The sequence below is a fragment of the Elephantulus edwardii genome, unplaced genomic scaffold (genome assembly GCF_000299155.1).
Source record: "Elephantulus edwardii isolate Elephantulus edwardi_28Jun2011 unplaced genomic scaffold, EleEdw1.0 scaffold00381, whole genome shotgun sequence".
NCBI lineage: Eukaryota > Metazoa > Chordata > Mammalia > Macroscelidea > Macroscelididae > Elephantulus > Elephantulus edwardii.
This window is the reverse complement of record NW_006400131.1, coordinates 702406-719351: the sequence shown is the minus strand read 5'-3', so window position 1 is coordinate 719351 and position 16946 is coordinate 702406. Positions and strand designations below refer to the sequence as shown.

Sequence of the window (16946 nt, the reverse complement as noted above, 5' to 3'; positions counted from 1 at the left end):
AGGAAGTTTAGGCTGCTCTGAAGTAATTGGCAAAAAAAAAGGCCCCAGGAATTGATGGAATACCAATTGATATATTTCAACAATCAGATGCTGCCCTGGACCTGCTCACCAGGTTGTAGCAAGAAATCTGGAAGACAACTACTGGCCAACTAACTGGAAGAAATCTATATTTATTCTCATTTCAAATAAGTGGTGCCTACCTACAACCATGATAAGATAAAATAGATGAGAGAGATCTTCTAAGAATCAAATCCCTATGCACATCCAAAAACTTCTCCAACAGTATGGTAAAAAGGGAAGCCACCGACTGGGAAAAAGTATTTGGTAATAAAATATCAAATAAGGGACTTATATCCAGAATTTATAAAATACGTGAGCACCACAACAAGATAAAGGTAAATAACTCCAATAGAAAAATGGGCACAGGATATAAACAGACACTCCACCGAAGAAGACATTCAGATGGCCAATAAGCACATGAAGAAATATTCAAAATCCCTAGCTCTAAGAGAGATGCAAATTAAAACAACTATAAGATATCATCTGACCTCAGTCAATATAGCAAAATTTAACAGAACAACAAGCAACAAATGCTGGTGAGGTTGTGGAGAACCTGGAACACTTATTCACTGTTGGTGGGAGTGTAAAGTGGTGCAACCACTGTGGAAAGCAGTGTGACGCTTTCTCAAAAATTGTCAATAGGCAACAGCATGACAGATTGAGAAAAGACTGAAATTGTCAACGATTTATTTCCTTTTAGGTGGATCCACAATCAGCACCCTTGCTGCTAACTGTAGGAGACATATTGCACTGGGAAAGTCTATTAAGCAATGACATCAATTTGAAGACAAAGATGTGAAGATTAAGATGTGCCTGATTAAGGCCATAGTCTTCCCAATTACTTGCTTTGCATCTGAGAGCAGTACAATGAATAAAAATGACAGAAGAAGAATTGATACCTTTGAACTGTAGTGTTGAAGAGTTTGGAAAAGATGCAACAAGAGCGCTCCTTGGAAGTAAGGATGGCAAAGCTTCACCTGTTATACTTCGGACATGTTGCTAGGAAAAACTATTCTCTGGAAAGGGATATCCTGCTTAGAAGGGTGGAGAGTCAGAGAAAGAGAGAAAGACCCTCAATTAGATGGATTGAAACAGAGACTGCAGTACTGGGCTTGAAGATGTCAGAGATTGTGAGGCTGGCACAGAACAGGGCAGGTTTTATAGCTGTTGTTTACAGGGTCGCTATGATTCATACTTTAGTCGAGGGCACTTACCAAAAACAACATAAAAAATTCTTATCAAATATGTGATTTGCAAATAAAATAAAAAAAGGTTGCAAATAGAGATATCATTCGACCCAGCAATTCCACTATTGGAAATATACCCCAAAGAGACCATAACTGACATCCAAGCAGATATATGCACACCCATGTTTATTGCAGCTTTGTTCATAATAGCAAGGAGTTGGAAACAACTCAAGTGCCCTTCAACAAACGAATGGATAGAGAATCTGTGGTATATTCACACAATGGAATACTATGCTGCATTGAAAAACAAGGAACTCATGCAATATTATTCAAAATGGTTGACTCTGGAGAACATTATGCTGAGTGAAGTATACCAGTCACAAAAGGACAAATATTGCATGGTGCCCCTGTTGTAAAGCAGGACTGACCTTGAGGTTGGGGATAGACTGAGAAAGATGGGTTCAATAATGTATACTGCACTGAAACAGATGAGGGAGAAAACTGTTTTTAAGGGATATGTGATTAGGTATCTTTGTCATGACAGGAGTCTAGAGTGACGGCTACATGGTGGAGTGGAGCTGGGGGAGGGTTTGTAAAACAATGAAAGAATTTTTCTTTTACTTTTCCAAGAGGGTAGTGTTCGGAGGGGAGGGTTGGGAGGGGAGAAGAGTGCAACAATGAATGAATGGAAATCCAAAGTCTCTGTAAATTTTTAGTGAAATTAATAATAAATTTAAATTTTTTAAAAGCCGTGCCTTCAGAGTGTAGAAACTAATGATTGGAACATGGAATTTAAGAAAAATGAATGCAGTAAAACTACATCATTAAGAAAAAAAAGAACACATAAATATTGACATATCAGGTATTAACAAAATGAGACAGATTAGTATGTAACATTTTTTTAATCAGATAATCTACGATCTACTACACCAGAGATGAAGAGCTTAGAACAGTCACATTCATAGCTAAAGAGACAATTTCTAGATCCATCTTGAAATACAATAGTGTGAGCAACAGGATAATATCTCTATGCATGCAAGGTTGTGGTGGTGTTGTTGTTAAGTGCTGTCGAGTGAGTCTAGACCTGTTAATTCCATTATCATTCAAATTTATGCACCAAGAACCAGAGCCAAAGAGGAAGAAATGGATGATTTCTACCAACTGTTACAGTCAGGAACCAATCGAACATGCAACCAAGATGCACTAATAATAATAGGTGACTCAGTAGTCAGAAAACATGGACTTGGTTACAGAAATGAAGCTAGGGAAAGAATGATAGAATTCTGCACAATTATTTATTCACTGCAAATACCTTTTATAAGAAACATAAATGCAGACTATACACATGGATTTAACCTGATGGGATGCACAGGAATCAGACTGATTAGATCTGATTGGAGAAGTTCAATATCAGCAGTAAAAACTAGGCTAGACACCATCTGTGGAACAGACCATCTACGACTCAAAAGCAAGCTCAAATTAAAGCTAAAGGTCAGATCATATCCACAGGTATCAAAAGTTCATCTTGATTCGATATCCCCTCAATTTAAAAACCAACTCAGGAACAAGTTTGAGGTCTTGAACACTAATGAAAGGAAGACCAGATAAGCTGTGGGAAGATATCAAGAATATTATCAGTTAAGAAGGCAAAAGGTCATTACAAAGATGGAGGAAGAATAGACCAAAATGAGTGTCAGAAGAGACTCTTAATATTGCACTGAAATACTGAGAAGCCAAAGAAAGAGAAGAAATCAAGAAATTAAGGAGCTGAATAGAAGATTTCAAAGAGCAGCTCTGGAAGAAAAAGCAAAGTATTAATAATGAAATATGCAAGGAGCTGGAGTTGGAAAATCAAAAGCAACAAACTCATTCAGCATTTCTTAAGCTGAAGGAAGTAAAGAAAAACTTCAAACCATGAGTTGCAATACTCTAAGAGTGTTATGGGCAGAATATTGAATGAATGATCCAGGAAACAAAGAAGATAGAAGAATTTACAGTCATTATACCGAAAAGAATTGGCTGGTACAGAAGAATTTCAAGAAATAACATATGATCAAGAGACAAGGATGATGATGGAGAAAGCTCAGGCTGCTGGAAAGGACTTGGCAAAAAATAAAGTCCCAGAGATTGATGAAATACCAATTGACATATTTCAACAAACAGATGCTGCCCTGGATGTGCTCACCAGGTTGTGCCAAGAAATCTGGGGACAGCTACTGGCCAACTAACTGGAAGAAATCATATTTATTCCCATTCAAAAACAGGTGACCCAACAGAGTGTGAAAATTATCAAACAATATCACTAATATCACGCAAAAGCAAAATCCTGCTCATTATAAAAAAATTATTAGAAAAGTCCATTGATGGATAACTATCAGATATATAAGCTGGGTTTAGAAAAGGTCATGGCACTACAGATTTTATCTCCAGTGTCAGATGGATCTTGGCAGAAAGTAAAGAGTACCAGAGGAATGTCTATATGTGTTTTAATTAACTATGCAAAGGCATTTGACTGTGTGGATCACAACAAACTGTGACTAACCTTGAGGAGAATGGGAACCCCAAAACACTTGATTGTGCTTAGGTGAAATCTAAACTTGGAACAGGAAAAAGACTTCAGTACAGGGCAAGGAAACACTGCATGGTTCAAAATCAGCAAAGGAGTGCATCAGGAATGTGTCTTTTCTCCATACCTTTTTAATTTACACAAAACAGATCATTCAGGAAGTTGGGCTTTATGAGGAGAAATGTGGCATCAGGATTGGAGGAAAATTCAACAACCTAAGTTACGCAGAAGACACAATCTTGCTTGCTGATACTTAGGAGGACCTGAAGTGCTTGCTATAGAAGGTCAAGGACTGTAGTCTTCAATATGGATTGAAGCTCAACATCAAGACAAAGATTCTCACTAAAGCACCATGATAGAGAAGAAACTAAAGTTGTTAACAATAGAGCTTGCTTGGCTCTACAATTAACACTGTTGGCATTAGCAGTCAGGAAGTCAAATGATGAGTTGCACTGGGAAAGTCTGCTGTCAGGGAATCTCTCCAGAGAACTGAAAAGCAACGATATCAGTCTAGAGACTAAGGTGTACCTGATCTCCAGGCAATAGTCATCACAATTACTTGCTATGCATTTGAGAGCTGGACAATGACAGAAGAATCGATTCCTTTGAGCTGTGGTGCTAAAGAAGAGTCTTGAACATACCATGGTCCAACAAGAATACAAACAGGTCTGTCTTGGGGAAGGAGAAACCATGCTGCTCCTTGAAGGCTTGGATTTTGAAGAGGGACTGATCTTTGGTGAAGTACATCATTCTTGGAAGGGTGGAGGAAATCCCAGATGAGAAGGATTGATACAATGACAATGGGGGTAGCTATGTCGGAGTCAGTGAGACTGGCTCAGGACAGGGCAGGCTTCAGCGCTGTTGTACATAGGGTTGCTATGGGTTGCAGGAGACTTGATGACACATATCAATAACAACAACAACTATGAATTGGCCTCCAAGCAGATTAAAGTCAGCAATAAAAGAAACAGAACTTATTTTGGACCACAACGTGAACTCTCAACTGCCCACTCCTACTACCATGCTCTTCCCAAGGCATGATTTTGTCACTTTGCATTATAGAGTCTGTAGTCAGTCTCCCCATTATAACAGAGGTTCCCCAAGGCAGGGCCCAAAGACAGTCACAACCCACTCTCCTGGGGTTGATACTGGCCCAGAGCAGGCACTCAGGAAATGATGTGGACAGAATGAGCAGACCTCACACCCATTATTTAGTGAGCATGACCACTCAGGTATTTACATTCTACCAGGTTGATAAGACTATCAGGCCAAGAGATCAGAATTCTTGAAAAATCAGTAATACTTTTATAATAAATAAGTAACTTTATTCATCATTTCTACCTAATAAAAAAATCAAGAAAAATAATGAGAAAAGTCTTTGTAGGAGCTAGACATCATGATATAAACACTCCTGATATTTGGGAATTAGTTACCTGGCATTCAAACTATTTTGTTTTCAATCCCTTAAGTCAGTGACACCCTGTGCCTTCAGGATGAATTCTATACTGTGTAGGAAAGGCCCTTGGCATCTTGGCTCTAACCCATCAAGTGTCATCACTTCTTCATCACCCTCCTTGGATCTTATAGTCCAGTGAACCTCAAATTCCCTCAAATATCGTACTTACTGTGGACCAGAGTGTCCCTCTCCATGTCAGCACTGTGGTGAGCTGCTAGCCATCATTCCAGATCCCATCTGAGGATCACTGTCTCCCCTGTCTCTCGTGCCTGAAGCACTGCCTCCAGAAAGGACCTACCATTTCCTCACCTTGTGCAGCTTTCTCTAATTCTTACTGCTGAACTAAGGTGCAAACTGCAGCCTTCTTAATAGCTTCATATGCATGTGAAATCTGACCCATGGAAAAGAAAGCAAAAAAGGTTGACATATTCAAGTTCAATATTGGCAGGCCACTGAATACATCATGGATTGTCAGAAGAACAAGCAAAAAAGTCCTAAAAAATACAACTAGAGTGCTTCTTTTGAGTGAAGATGGCAAGATTTCCTGCCGCCTACTCCAGATACACCATCAGAAAAGAGCACTTGGGATGTTACTGCTGCTGCCACCGAGGCCAACATGGCGATCAGACTCACAGCTGTCTTCACCAAGGAGCCAGTGCTGGTCATGTCCTTCACCATGGTGTACCTCTCTGTAATTCTGCCCCCGTTAAACCCCTATACCAAGTATGCCATCATAATAAAGAAGGTCACCCGCTTACAGTTACCCAGTGCCCCTCCAAGATGATGGGAACATTCCTGATGTGCTTAGCCTCCAGGACCCCCCAGGACCCAGCCTGGAGTGGCCAAAGAAACTGTGAGCACCTCTGAAGATGGGGGCCACTCACAACCCCCAATATAAATCTGAAAACAAAAAACCAAAACAAAACAAAGGAGCGATTTGTTAGACAATAAAGTGGAGGATCAGCAGAACGCGATGAAGGGACACAGTAATGGCAGCCATAGGCTCAGACTACAACCATGATGAAAATGCTGGGACTGAGCAGCAGCACATTCTCTTAAACACAGCGTAGCTCCACCTCAAGGCTGACTCCATTCAATCAACAACCACTGCTAAACCATAGCCTTTGCCCATCCTCCTCCAAACTGCACACCATCTTGAATAAAGGAAGTGAGGTACACATTTATCCATGACACAATGTGTTCCCTCATGAAACATTTTTCAGAAAAAAAATAAATGGTTTTATGTTTCTTATTCTCTCAATACTAACCCTACTGATAAAAAAAAAACCCTATAAAACTCCCCCAATAGCCAACATCATGCAACAGGCAGAGGGTCACTGAAAATGAGGGAGATACCAAATGACACAGATTGACCCAGTGAGTATGGCAGAGATCATGATGCTGGCACAGCAGAGGGCAAGGTTCAGATCCATTGTTCACAGTGTCTCTGAGCTGTGGTTGACTGGCAGCACCTAACAACATCAGTGGTGACACAATGGTTAAAAAAACCTGGCTGCTAACCAGAAAGTCTGCTGTATGAATCAATAAGGCCTTCTGAGGGAGGAAGAAAGTCTGTTTTTACAAATATTTGCAGCCTTGGTGATCCTTTTTGGCAATTCTACTCTATCTTACAGGGATGCTAAAAGTCCTAATGAGCTACACTGCCTGACCAGAAACCTCAGAGCAAGTTCTGAGATAAGTCAACACATTATGGAACTCTAGCTACATGCTAGTCACTATAATACTATAAAGAAAAAGTGGCCTAACAGTGTGTGAACAATATCATTAATATCACACACAAGCAAAAAACTGCTGAAGATTATCCAAAAGTGATTGGAACAGTAAATCAGCAGAAAACTACCAGATATGCAGGCTAGGTTTAGAAATAGGCATTTAGGGACATTATAGCCAATGTTAAATGGATCTTGGCTGAAAGCAAAGAGTACCAAAGGAATATCTAACTGTATTTCATTGACTATGCAAAGGCATTTGGCTGTGTGGATCACAACAAACTGTGGCTAACCTTCAGAAGACTGGGGATCCCAGACACTTAACTGTGCTCATGTGAAACCTATACTTGCACCAGGAAGCAGTCATAAGAACAGAACAGGGAAACACTGCATAGCTGAGAATCAGGAAAGGTGTGTATCAGGGATGCATCCTATCTCTATACCTTTTCAAACAGATCACTTGGACTTTATGAGGAGGAATGTTGCATCAGGACTGAAGGAAGCTTCATCAATAACCTGCATTATGTAGATGTCACAACCTTGTTTGCTGATACTGATGAGGACCAAAAGTGTTTGCTGCAGAAAGTCAAGGAGTGTAGTCTTCAATAAGGATTGAAGCTCAACATCAAGAAAATAGAGAATCTCACCAATAGACCAACAGGCAGCTTCATGACCAATGGAGAAGAGATTGAAATTTTTAATATCTTCAATTTGCTTGGTTCTACAATCAGCACTCTTGGCACTGTTGTTGATCTAGTTATGTGGCATCGAGTCACCTGTGACTCATAGCGACCCTATGTATAGCAGCTCTGAACCCTGCTCTGTCCTGAGCCAGTCTCATTAATTCCAACACACCAACCCTCATTGCTGCAGTTACTGTATATCAATCCATCTCATCCAGGGTCTTCCTTTCCTGTGCTATTCCTCCACCCTTCCAAAGCATGATCTCCTTCTCCAAGAACTGGTCCCTCCTGGCCATGTGTCCAAAGTATGTGAGACAGAGCTTAAAAATTCTAGCCTCCAAGGAGAGACTTGGTTTCAGCTTCTCCAAAACAGAACATTTTTTCTTTTCTTAGCAGTCCACGGTATGTTCAAGACTCTTCTCGAGCAACATAATTTGAAGGCAACAATTCTCCTTTTGTAATCCCTACTAATTGTACAGCTCTCTGATGCATAACAGTTAATTGTAAAGACCATGGCCTGGATTAGGTACACCACTCTGGAGAGGCCCCTGACAGCAGATTTCCCCATGCCTTGACTTCCTTTTTTTCTTTTGACTGCTGGTGTTAAGAGTGGTGATTGTGGAGCCAAGCAAACAATAATTGTTAACAACTTCAATCTCTTCTCCATCATGGTGCTGCAATTGACCCAGAGTTGAGAATCTTTGTCTTCTTGATGTTAAGATTCATTCCATATTGAAGACTACAGTCCTTGACCCTCTTGTAGCAAGCACTTCAGGTCCTCCTCAGTTTCAGCAAGCAAAATTGTGTCATCTGCATAATGTAGGTTGTTGATGAATCTTCCTCCAATCCTGTCAGGAAATCAAAATATGAAATACATTGAGAAAGTCTGCTGTCAGAAACCTCTTCAAAATACTGAAGAGCAAAGACATCAGTCTGGAGACTAAGGTGTACCTGATCCAAGCCATGACCTTTGCAATTACTTGCTATGCATCAGAGTGCAGCACAATAACTAAGGATGATAGAGGAAGGACTAATGCCTTTGAGTTTTGGTGCTGGAGACGAATGTTGAACATACCGGCTGAACAAACGAGTCTGTTCTGGAGAGAATGAAACCAGGATGGTCCCTGGAAGCAAGAATTTTGAGGCTCCTTCTCATATACTTTGGGCATGTGGCCAAGAGGGACTCATTCTTGGAGAAGAACATCATGCTTAGAAGGGTGGAGGGATAGTGCAGGAGAAGAAGACCTAGGATGAGATGGAATGACTCAGGGACTGGAGAAATGGGATTAGGTCTATTGGAGATGATGATATTGGCTCAAGATAGGGCAGGGTTCAGAGCTAATATTCATAGGGTCACTATGAGTCGCAGGTGACTCGAAGGCACATTAAGAACAAGATCATATACCATATTAACCTTTTTAAATTAATATTTGTGTCATTCATATACATTGTCATATTAACCTTTGTTTTTTGCTCAGAGATCCTTTGCAAGTGAGCCCTATTGTGTTCATTTTTAGAGACAAAGACAATGAGATTGGGTGGTGACACTGGTTGTTATGCACCAGTGAACTGGAACTACAGTAGGTTTCTAGAGGTTGTAAATGGCATGGGGTGGGGCGGGGCAGGGAAGATTGTCTAACTTCTCCTGTGGAGTGGGTGGTGGATTTGAACCATTTGCCTCTGATTTGGCGGCACAACTACTTATACACTAGGCACTAGAGCTCCCTAGACACAACAGTCAAATCTCAGTCCATGTTCTTTCCACAGATTCAGAATTTTCTCTTCCCAGCCTTCTTCTATCTTAAGTCTCATTCCTTAAATTAGACTCAAATGGCCTCAGACGACCTCTGGTTACCAAAGCTCCCTTAGTCTACTAAACATAATCTACTCTTTCCTCTCGTTCAAATTTCGTGCTCCCCAAAGCCAGTACTCCCTCTGTGATTCTCCTTTATCAACATTTTAACTTTTAAAATAAAAAAAGTTACTTTAAAACAGTTTACAAAGATAAATAATGCAAGGGGGGGGGAAGATGTGGATCTACCTTGTGTCTTTGCTGTTTCTGTATCGAGGGAATGCTAACACTCAGTTTCCCCATGAACAACAGAACCAACACCTGCCCAGCCTCACACCACCTGCCCAGCCTCATGATGTAATCACAGTATCCTGTGCTCAAGCCCACTGTCACTGTTGTCCTGTCCGTGCATGCTGTTGACGATCTTCTTTCCTTACAGACTCTCTACTTTTCCAAACATGATGCCCTTCTCCAGGTATTGCCTCCTCCTCATAACAGTCTGTCGACATAGTTCAGTTCATTTATTAACTCTGTCCCTTCCCCTGCTAAGTTCTAGGGGCACAGAATAGTTGAACTTGGGATGCTGTAAGTTAGTCAGAAGTTCTTTCAATATGAAAGGCTAATCATTTTTCTGGATGATCACTCAGAATAATAGAAATAAAATAAAAGTAGACTCCATACTTCCTGTGAACCTCAAGGGAGGCTTTTGAAGGTGGCCTCATGTTACAGAGATGTGTGACAAACAGCCAGGTAAAGGAATGGGGACAAGCACTCAAGAAAAGGAGAATCACTATAGCTTATCATGACTTTGGATAACACCATACAGGAATTTAAAGATCTCTGCTATGGGTTTACATATATTTCTGCTGATATTTTCAAAGGTGTACAGTTTCCATCAATAATGAATAATTTGAGCATAACCCAGTAGGAATGCCAAATGGAGCCTCATCCGATGGTCTTGTTATCACTGCCATTATGTCTTAATTTCTTTTATTAAGAATCTCTCTATGTAACAGACTGGTAACTCTTGTGAGATGAATTAGAGCTTTTAGGACATTGTGCTCCATTTAAGGATCTGAGAAAGTAATTTTCTAAATAGCATCTTGGCATGACACAATCACAGGACTGCACAGGACCATCACAGAGGAAGGACCAGTTGAGAGAAATTTCTGTCTCCACTCCTGACACCCTATCCAGTTTCTATTCTCGATGATACAATTTCTATGAACTACGCAGATGCTGTCACAAGCTTGACTCTGCTTCTCTGCATGTAACTGATATGATGGGGTGATTCACTCATTAGAAATTATTTCCAATTACAGTTGTTATGTGTCATTGAGTCACCTGCAACTCATAGCCACCCTATGTACAGTAGCTCTAAACTGTGCCCTGTCCTAAGCCAGTTTCACTGACTCTGACACATCAGCCCCCATTGTCCCAGTTACTATGGCAATCCATTTCACTCAGGGTCTTCCCCTCCTGCACTGTTCTTCCACCCTTATGAGCATAATGTCCTTCTCCAAGGACCAATTCCTCCTGGCCACGTGCCCAGAGTACGCGAGACTGAGCTTCAAAATCCTACCCTCTAAGGAGAAATTTATTTCACCCTCTCCAAGACAGACCTGTTTGTTTTCTTGATGGTCCATGGTATATTCAAGATTCTTCTCCAGCACCACAACTCAAAGGCTTAGATTCTTCTTCTTAGTCATTATCCAGCTCTCTGATGCATAGCAAATAATTGCAAAGAACAGAGCCTGGATCAGGTGCACCTTAGTTTCTAAATTGACATCATTGTTTCTCAGTACACCGGAGAAGTCCCTGACCATAGATTTTCCCAGGCAATTCATCTTGATTTCCTGATTACTGGTGCCAAAGGGCTGATTGTGGAGCTGAGCAAGCTGAAGCTGTTAACAACTTCCATCTCTTCTCCATCTATCATGGCGCTGCCAATTGCCCAGTAGTGAAAATCATTCTTATGGATGTTGAGCTTCAATTCATAACAAAGGCTGTTACTGACCTACAGCAAGCACTTCAGGTCCTCCTCAGTTTCAGTAAGCAAGGTTGTGTCATCTGTATTACATAGTTTGTTGATAAGTTTTCCTCCAATCTTAATGCCACATTCCTCTTCATATAGCCCGGCCTCCTAAATGATCTGTTCTGCATATAGATTGAAATGGTATGGAGACAGGACGTATCCCTGACACACTTCTTTCCTGATTTTGAATCATCCAATATTTCCTTACTCTATTCTGAGGACTGATTCCTGGTCCAAGTATAGGTTTCACATGCACAATCACGTGTTCTGGGATTCTCATTCTTCTCAAGATTAGCCACAATTTTATGATCCACACAGTCAAAGGGCTTTGCATCGTCAATAAAACACATGTAGACATTCCTCAGGTACTCTTTGCTTTCTGCCAAAATCCATATGGCATTGGTAATAATGTCTCTAATGTCATGCTTTCTAAACCAAGCTTGTATTTCTGGAAGTTCTCTGTCAATGTACTGTTCCAATCAGTTTTGGATCATTTTGAGCAGGATTTTGCTTTTGTGTGATATTAGTGATGCTGTTGTTAAGTGCCGTCGAGTCGTAGGTGACTCATATCAACCCTATGAATGAAACTCCTCAACATTTGTGTGACTTTCATCCTTTCTCCAGGTTCATAAGGTTTCTGGAGGAAAGCAATTATGGAAGTGGATGTCACTCCTGCTTCCACGCTTGTTTTAATCGAGGGGCACCACCAAACACTGTCTACCATGGCCTTGGATATTAGTGATATTGTTCAATAATTTCCACACTCTACTAGGGAATTTTTAAAAAATAGGAATAAATATGGATCTCTTCCAGTCAGCTTGCTAGGTAGTTTTCCTCCAGATTTCTTGGCACAACCTGGTGTGCACATCAGGGAAGCACCTGTCTGATGAAATATGTCAATTGGTATTTCATCAATTCCTGGAACTTTTTTTACCCCTAAGTTCTTCAGAGCAGCCTGAACTTCCTCCTTCATCACCATTACCTCTTGCTAATATATTGTTTCTTGAAATTCTGTGTCAGTCAATTTTTTTGGTATAATGACTGTACACTTCTATTTGCTTTTAATGTTTCCTGGATCATTCAATATTCTGCCCATACATTCCTTAAGTATCACAATTCTTAGCCTGAATGTGTTCTATAGTTCCTGCCCCTATGAAATGCTGAGCGAGTTCTTCCCTTTTGATTTTCTGACTATAGCTCCTTGCAATTTCATGATAATACCTTGTCTTCCAGAGATGCCCTTTGAAATCTTCTATTTAGCTCCTTAATGTCCTGATTTCTTCCCTTTGCTTTGGCTTCTTGGGGTTCTAGTGCAATAATCAGAGAAAGATGATAATATGCTCTACTATACCAGAAATGAAGAGGTAAGAAAAAACAGAGTAACTTTCATAGTTAAAAATCACTGTTTCTAGATTCATCTTGAAACATAAATTTGTGAACAACAGAATAATATCCCCACATACAAAGAAAACCTGTTAATACCACTGTCATTCAAATTTATGCACCAACAACCAGAGTCAAAGAGGATGGAAGAGATGATTTCTAACCAACTTTGAAGTCAGAAATCAATTGAACATGCAACCAAGATGCATTAATAATAACAATAGGTGACTTGAATGTGAAAGTTTGGAACCAAGAAGAAGGATTAATAGTCTGAAAACATAGACTTGGTGACAGAAATGAGGCTGGGGAAAGAATGATAGAATTCTGCACAATTAATGATTTATTTACTGCAAATACATTTTATAAGAAACATAAATGCAGGTTATATACATGGATTTCACCTGATGGTATGTACAGAAATCAGATTGATTACATCTGTGGAAGGAATCATTGGAGATGTTCAATATCAGCATTAAAACTAGGCCAGGTCCTGATTGTAGAACAGACAGACCATCTAATATTTATATGCAAGTTCAAATTAAAGCTATAGAAGGTCAAATCATATCCACAGGCATCAAAATTTCATCTTGAGACTATCCCACCCTGAATTTAAAAACCAACTCAGGAACAGGTTTGAGGCTTTGAACACTACTGAACAGAAGACCAGATAAGCCATGGGAAGGTATCAAGAATATTACCCATTAAGAATACAAAAGGTGATGCAAGACCCAAACGATGCCAGACCTGGAGAGACGTGACCCACTGGGAGTGACCTGCTGGGAGAGACTCACTGGGAGCAACCCACCAGGAGCAAGGAGGACAGCTGAAATTTGAGTGAGGTACTTGTGGGGTTCACTGCTGTTTGGGCCATGTGGTATTCCTCAAGCTCACGCAGAATGAACTGAGACAGTTGGAGCTTGAGTGAGGCAGCAGACCCAGTTCTAGAAGGGAAAACCAAGGATTCCTTGTTTTCCATTCAGGTCCCCACGCATGCCCACCCTGGGAGCGTCTGTGCCATCCCTGCACACATCTGTGCACATGTCTGCCCTATGGGTGTCTGTGCACACACCTGCCTTATGTGCATTTGTGCATGTGCCAGCCCTGCTTGTGTTTCCACACTGAGTCTTGTATTTCCTCACATCCAGTCAATTAACTGCCTTTAGTCTGCAGTACTTTGGACTGACTTAGCTGCAACAACTGTCTGATAGAAGAGGCTGCTCTCACAGGCTTTTTCCTCTCATGAACTGAAACAAATCTTCCCTTCAGTCAGAAGTTCAGAGAGAAGCACAGGCAGGGTAGCTGCTGCACCCTCTTCTAGAGCAGTGACTTCAGATTAAGAACTTGCCTCACGTATAAAAAATTCTACCACAGCAATGCCATGTAAAATGTAGGCTACTTCAAACCCTACACAAACCCAAAGCAAGATGTCACCCCCCCAAATGTGACACAGTATCAATGGATTTCCTGAAGCCAGAAAATTGGATGAAACTTTCTAACACAAATTTAAAAAAAAACAAAGTTTGAATATTTTCAATGAATGAAAGATAGACTTGAAGAATTACAGGACACTGCAAGCAAAACCAGGAGGAGCTTAAAAAAATGCAGATAAAACAAATGAGGCATTAGAGGCTCTGGAAAAAACAAGAAACCAAAATCCAAAATACGAGGTCCAATGTTTCATATGCTGTCAACAAGATGAAGGAGCACATGAATAGAGTTGAAGAGCTAGAACACAAAACAGTGAAACAGAAGATACAATTATCACCAGGAATCTGCTAGAGCAAAAAGCAGAATCAAAAAGGAACAGAAAAGAAAAAACCTGAGAATAATGTGGGACATCATCAAGAGAAATAACATGCACCTAATTGGAATCCCAGAACAGGAAGAAGCAAGTAAAGGCACCAAAAAATTGTAGAAGAATTACTAGAAGAAAACTTCCCAGACATAATGAATAATGAGAGAATATATATTCAAGAAGCTGAGAGAACACCATATAGAACAGACCCCCAAAGAAAAAACACCAACTTTTTATCATAGTCAAGTTTGCCAGAACCAAAAATAAGGAGCGACTTCTGAAAACAGATAGAAAGAATCAAAGAGTAAACTATAAAGGAGAGCAGATAAATAAAGTGCTGATTTCTATGTGAGCAAGAAGACAGTGGAATGACATATAGAACACCCAAAGAACACAACTGTCAATCAAAACTATTGTATCCAGCAAAACTATCCATCAAATATGAAGGAGAGATAAAGATATACCCAGAAAAAACGAACCTAAGAGAGTTTGTAAAAACAAGACCAGCATTGCAGGAAACACTGAGAAATGTCCTTCTTACAGAGATTCTATGGAAGGCAGGATAGACCAAAGTAACTGCCAACAACAACAAAATTAACTCAACAAACTGAAAGCCATAAAACCTTTCCTCTTAATAATCATACTTAATGTGAATGGTTTAAATGTACCACTGAAGAGAAAAAGAGTAGCATATTGGATAAAGAACCAAAATCCATCAATATGTTGTCTAAAAGAGGCACACCTGAAAAGTGAAAAAAAGACTGAAAATAAAAGGGTGGAAGAAAATATACCAAGGAAATGGCAACCAGAAAAAAAACCAGAAGTAAGGATACTAATCTCTGGTAAAATAAATTTCAATGCAAAACCATCACAAAGGACAAGGAAGGTCATTACATAATCATTAAAGGATCAATAGAAAAAGAGGACATAACAATAATAAATATCTATGCATCAAATGATAGAGCTGCAAAATACATAAAACAAATATCATTAACAAAACTGAAAAAGGAAAAAGACAACACCACTATAGTAGTTGGAGACTTGAATACACCACTTCTCATATACTTCTAATTTAGAAGTATATGAGAAGAGCCTCAGTGAAGCCTGGCAATGGGCAAATCTCAAGAAAAGATAGAATTAACAGAAAGAAACTCAACAAAGATGCTGAAGAATTAAACCACAAAATAAACCAACTTGATCTCATAGATATATATATATAGGCTAATGCATCCCCAAAAGGCATAGTATATCTTGTCCAATGTGCATGGAACATTTTCAAGAATAGATCACATTTTATATCACAAGGAAAGCATCAATAAATTAAAAAACATAGAAATAATACAAAGCATCTTATCAGACCATAATGCTACAATATTAGAAATAAATAACAAGAGGATAAAGGAGAAAAAATACATTTGGAAGCTGAACAACACCTTGCTTGAACATGAGTGGGTATTGGAAGAAATAAAAAATAAAATTAAAAAAATTCTTGAAACAAATGACAAGGCAAACACAAGTCACCAAAACCTCTGGGAAACGGCTAAAGGAGTAATCAGAGGTCAATTTATAGCAATAAGCAAACATATCAAAAGTCAGGAAAAAATGACCATTGACTTTTTAACCCAACATCTCCAACAAAATGAAAAAGAACAGCAAGAAAACCCTACACCCTCTAAAAAATCTGAAATTATAAAAATTATGGCAGACATAAATGAAATAGAAAACATAAAAACAATTGAGACCATCAACAAAACTAAGAGTTCGTTCTTCAAAAGGTCAATAAAATCTAACAAAACTAACAAAGGAAAAGCCACAAATAATCCAAATAAAAGATGAACTGGGGAATGTCACAACAGAACCAATGAACACAGAAAGGTTAACAAGGGCATATTATGGAAAGACTATACTCAAACAAATAAGAAAACTTAGAGGAAATGGAAAAATACATGGAAATTCACAAGCTACCTAAACTGAATTTCAGAATCATCTCAGGAACAGGTTTGAGGCTTTGAACACTAATGAGCGAAGACCAGATGAGTTGTGGGAGGATGTTAAATGTATCATTCCAGAAAGAGTGCAGGCGGTCATTACAAAGACAGAAGAGGAAGAAAAGACCAAAATGGATGTCAGAAGAAACTCTGAAGATTGCACTGGAACGTAGAGAAGCCAAAGCACAAGGAAGAATCCAAGACACTAAAGAGCTGAACAGAAGATTCCAAAAGGCAGCACGGAATGACAAAGCAAAATACTACAATGAAA

General features: G+C 39.6%; 1 protein-coding gene and 1 pseudogene across 5 annotated transcripts in view; one reads left to right on the top strand and one right to left on the bottom strand.

The window, feature by feature from the left end:
• Positions 1-16946, bottom strand: part of NTRK2 (neurotrophic tyrosine kinase, receptor, type 2) — a 709069-nt gene that overhangs the window by 527022 nt on the left and 165101 nt on the right. The window lies entirely within an intron of this gene.
• On the top strand, positions 5886-6126 carry LOC102872963 (annotated as a pseudogene).